The following is a 5,236-nucleotide window of genomic DNA, read 5'->3' as shown; positions in this document are numbered from 1 at the left end:
GAAGTGTCAAGGCAGCTGTTTTGTCTTTCACAGGAGCAGGTGACCTGCCAAATGCAGGGAGATAGGCATGAGTTTGTGAAAGCCTTGGGTGTGTGGGTCCATTCAACACTGGAATATAACCTGATTGAAAGGGATTGCATTCAGTCTGTCAACTGGGTTATATTTCTGAGCTCTGCTCAAGTTCTTGCTATGGGACCCCTGGGGAATGGACATTTAATCAGAAGCCAATGTTCAGATCCCATAGAATCACATTTCCGTTCTCAAGGTGGGAATGCTCTGGCAGTAATGTCAATGAACCAGCAGGCTTGTTGTCCGGGTGGGATTTGAGAAGGAGCTCCACACCTGCCAATGAGTTCCCTCCCAGTGCCTGGCAGGCCCTTCCACCTCTGTTCCTGTCAGCTGGAAGCTGCTCGTGCTCCTTCCTGCGCCTTGTGGTGGGGCTTTCAGCCCTTCCTTTTGCTCCTGGCTTGCGCTGCTCATCTCTTCCAGTCAGCTGTGCTGCCAGAAATGGGTCTTTCATCTCCCTTGTCCTGTCATCAAGACCCCATGTAGTATCATATCAGAGCCAGTTTCTGGTCTCAGGGGACAACTTGTCCAATTTGCAGTTACAACTTCTTGTCCCTTTTGTTGCCTGTCACTAACGTTTCCAGGCCATGAGCCTTCTCTCGCGCAGGTTGGAAGCGGTGACCTTTTCCTTCAGATCTGCTTTGCTTTCCATCTATTTGACCTGCTCGTGCACGGAAAAGGTCTGGCATAAATCCTGCCCCAGTGGGGCAGCATGGCTGCTACAAATAAAGGGCAGCATGTCCAGATACGGATGCCTAAGGCCAGATGCTTCCTCCGTATTTAGTATCTAATGCAACAGCTCTATTTGTAGGTGCTCAGCACCCGCATTTCCCGTGCTCAGTGGTGGAGCTGAGGGTGCTTAGCACATCCTAGGGGCTGACAGGTCTGTTTAGGCCAGGCTTTGTACCTCTGTATGGGGGAAACCAAAACCCCTCGCTTTCCACCGCCTAGCCCAGCATTGGGAGGGGAAAATATGATTTCATAGCATTGCAAAGCAATGACAAGCGCTGGTCTCTAGGGTGAGCTGTGTTTATTAACACACTGCACATTTTCTTGCTTAGCAGCTCCATTTCTCATTTTATGAGAGTCCCGGAGCTCATGTTTGTGTCCTAGATCAGCTGCCCAACTCACCCCGCCAACTCCCCCGCTCTGTCCCAGACCACCGGAGCAGCCGCCCTGGATTCATGCAGCGAGTGTTGCAAGAGGCTGCAGCTGAGCTCCTCCCAGCCGCAGCGGCCCTGGGCGATGCACGGCACGCCTGCCCCACATCCAGCCCCCTCCCACCCCGCCCCAGCTCCCAGGCAAAGAGCCTCTGGGCAACCAAATCCCTGGAGGTCACCCAGGAGGTATCCCAGCCTCTGCCGAGGGCTGGAGCCAACAGCCAGGGGGCTTTGAGCCCCTTTGTGCCCATGGCTAGTGAGCTGGAGGAGGAAAGAAGGTCCTGCATGCAGTGAAAAGCCAGTCCATGCTGGAGGCAACTAGGGCTTTCAGGAATGGTGTTTAGGGCAAACACTGCAGCTGGGGCAGGAGCAAGACCTGGGGAAGCCACAGGGAGAAGGTAGATTACGAGAGCAAGGAGATGAAGCAAGAAAAAGAGACAAAAAAGCTTTGAAAAAAAAGGCTCTATTTAACTGAGTGCAGGCTGGAAGGTGACCACACTACAGGAAAGTGGTAGGGGTGTGAGAAATGACTGCACAATAAAAAGGAAGATTTAAGTAACCTACTCTTCACATGTATATCCTCACACTGCAGATAGCCACAGTTACCTCTTACCCAAGTTTGAATTTTGTTTAGAAAAGTAACTCCCTTTGTGTCCTGATTTGAGGCAGAGAAGCACTGAACCCACCGTAGCTGGCCCGCCTGGGTGCGCAGGTGAGAGCCACATGCTGTTGTAACTGAAGAGTCTCTTGCTGCAGTGGAGCTACAAAGCCGGGCTAACAAGAGTAATTTGGCATCTCCCTAAGCTGGTACCAACCTTGTGTTTAGGCTCGATGCGAAAGGCATTGCTCTGCTTGAGGCTTTTCTCTCCTTTCTCAACCTTAGTCTGTCTCTCGTGTCTTTTTCTGGGAGACCCCAGCTGTCTTTTGTGCCTCCCTCACTTTGGCTCAGTTGCAGAGCTACCCTTTGGTCCTAACAAGTTAGTCCCACAGCTCAAGATAACATTGATTATCTTGATGTTATCCCATTCCACCCCAGCTGAGCCTTCTCAGCTATCTCCTTAACCATCAGCTATTAAAAATAATACCCTACTTCCTATGTACACCGAAAAACGCTAAATTTCTTCAACACTTCTCATGAGGACAGAGTATGGCCATGTCACAAAGGCTGGATCTATACTAGTTCGTCCAACTAGTTGCGCTCAGCACCGCTCCGAGCAGCTCTCGGGGTTGCCGGGACAGGGGCCCGGAGGAGGGAGGAAACGTGAGTGCTGTGGGTAGGAATGAGGTGATGGGGAGAGGGTGATATCATGGTATAGCTACAAGGGCTGGGTGAGGATTTACAAGTAGGAATTTGGCACATGTTTAGCCTGCTTTCCCAAGGAAATGAGGCTTATATGATCACTTCGGGTGCATATCTGTGCGTATGCTGTAACAAGGGAGAGGCTGCTGTTTTCAAATAACTCTTATTAGACATCAGAGAGTCAAGAAAAATGTTTACAGTGTCGCAGCAACAGAGGTGGCTTTGCTTGGACCTTGCACTTGATTAACCACGAGAGGATGTCTCTGCCCAGGAGATGCAAACTCATAGGAGCCCAGGGTTCAGGTGCTCTGCGTTTCAGGGGGTGGCTTCTCACAGGGTTTGGGGAGCGTGGCCCACTTGAGCTCGCCCGCCTGTGTGCAGATATCAGGGTCTGACATCCTAGACATACAACAAAAAGTTTGTATTAGAAATAGCAGTGACTGGAACGGAAGTGCCAGCAGAATATTAGTGTACGCAGTAAAATATCTTTCTTATGGAGCAATGATTCCCATTTTTTTGGCCCATCAGAGCATGGCAACCTTCAGAATTTCAGACAATCAGGGTTTTTAACTGCAGGCATTTGTATGATACTACTTGGGCTGTGTGACCAGGTGAATTATCATATCCAGAATGACCAAAGCTTTAAAACCACTCTAGTGCTTCAGATCCAAACTCTTCATCACCCTTTTATCTACCGGAGCACCTGCACAGAATGGGGGCTTACCACATTGCTCTGCATTTCATATTCAGTCTTTAGATTACACAGAAAACTCATGCTGACAAATTCATATAACCCAGGACGGTGGCTTGTTGAAACTGCGTGCGGTGAGTGCTCCCAACACTAAGGCAGGAAGGCAGGATCTGGGAGATCTCTTCCATGGCAGCGCCTCCAGGAGCCAGGTGAGTCACCTTCACCGTCAAGGGAGAGCGAACTCTGCCTGGGCAGAACCAGGCATCAAGAGGCCACAAATCAATGAATCTTTCTATGCTGGTTTATCATTTGCCATTTTTTTTTGTTTGTTTAATTTATTGTGGCCCTCTGATGCTTCAGCAAATTAAAGTCTGGCTGAGTTCAGCCATAACTCCGCCAGCGCTGGCTCATGAAACGAGGGAATCCGTGGCTCCCAAGCAAAGAGATACGATGTGAAGGCAAGTTCATAACAAAATTACGGCAAAAACTACGTCATCTTATCATCAGACATGAAATAATTAGGCATTTCTTTGGGCTGCTTTGTAGGTCACTTCCACTCAGAAGCAGGGCAGGATGGGGATGATGCTCTCTAAATACAAAGTTGTGAGTGATAGTCTTAAAGCACAGCACAACATGGGAGCATGGGTGAGCCCAGTGAAGGGGTACAGCTGCCATGGGCACCTCAGAGCTGGCCTGATCCAAGACACGGATAGTTGCCTTTCAGGGTGTGCCCCTTCCAGCATGCAGGAGCATCAGGACATGGAAACGTGGTGAGGAGCAAGACGGGACCTCAAAGTGTTGGCTTTTGTTATTAACAGCCCTATGCCCTGAAGGAAGCCCCTGCCAACTGGTGCCACGCGTAACAGTGCAGATGACTGTATTTGAGGCACGTTCATAGACCGTGCCCAGGAGGGACAGTCTCTTGGCACTGACGAGTCCTGCTTCATGGTCACCGCTCCTTGTGCCAGCAGGAGCTCCTGAATCCAGTGCTGCAGATACCGAACAAAAGGCTCGCGGTCCTGGGTGACTGTGGTAATGCCTCGCCTGGCTCTCGGGCTCCGCTGATGTGATTTGGATCCTGATGGACACAGGCTTCGACTCCTCTTTTAAACCTCACCGCCTCCATGGTCATGGCTGGAGTGGCTGCGGGCCATGCGAGGCAGCGAAGCCAGCCTGTCCCTACCTCCGCTGTAAGGAAAGACAGAAGGGCAGCGACCCCCTTTCCCAGGTGCTTTCTCCGTCTCCATCCCTCATCCAACCCTTCCCTGCCCTCTAAACCTGTGCCCACCACCGCCTTGGGCTCTATTTCCAGGGCCAACACCCGCCTTTGCCACGGCCACCACTGAGCCCGGGGCGCAGCCGGGGCTCCAGCTGCTCTGGGGCACCCTGGTGTCGCTGCTTATGGCGACGGTATTTACGGCGGCAGCGTTTACTGCGCTCTTACTCCCGGGACCGTTACTCCCAGAGCCGTTACTCCTCGGTCCGTTACACAGTGGTTACTTGCAGGACCCTCACTCCCGGGGCTGTTACTCGCACGGCCATTACTCCCGTGGCTGTTGTTCACGGGGCCGTTAGTCCTGCGGCCGTTGTTCATGGGGCCGTTACTCGCATGGCCGTTACTGGTGGGGCCGTTACTTGCGCGGCTGTTACTGGTGGGGCCATTGTTCACGGGCCGTTGTTCACGTGGCCGTTACTCGTGGGACCGTTACTCGCACAGCCGTTACTGGTGGGGCTGTTGTTCATGGGGCCGTTAGTCACACAGCCGTTACTGGTGGGGCCGTTGTTCACGGGGCCGTTGTTCACGGGATCGTTACTCGTGGGACCGTTACTCGCACAGCCGTTACTGGTGGGGCTGTTGTTCATGGGGCCGTTACTCGCACAGCCGTTACTGGTGGGGCTGTTGTTCACGGGGCCGTTGTTCACGGGACCGTTACTCGCGGGACCGTTACTCGCACAGCCGTTACTGGTGGGTCTGTTGTTCATGGGGCCGTTGTTCATGGGGCCGTTACTCGCGCAGCC

The sequence above is a fragment of the Nothoprocta perdicaria genome, unplaced genomic scaffold (assembly GCF_003342845.1).
Source record: "Nothoprocta perdicaria isolate Ctin4 unplaced genomic scaffold, notPer1 scaffold_68, whole genome shotgun sequence".
Classification (NCBI taxonomy): domain Eukaryota; kingdom Metazoa; phylum Chordata; class Aves; order Tinamiformes; family Tinamidae; genus Nothoprocta; species Nothoprocta perdicaria.
This window is presented reverse-complemented; position numbering follows the sequence as displayed.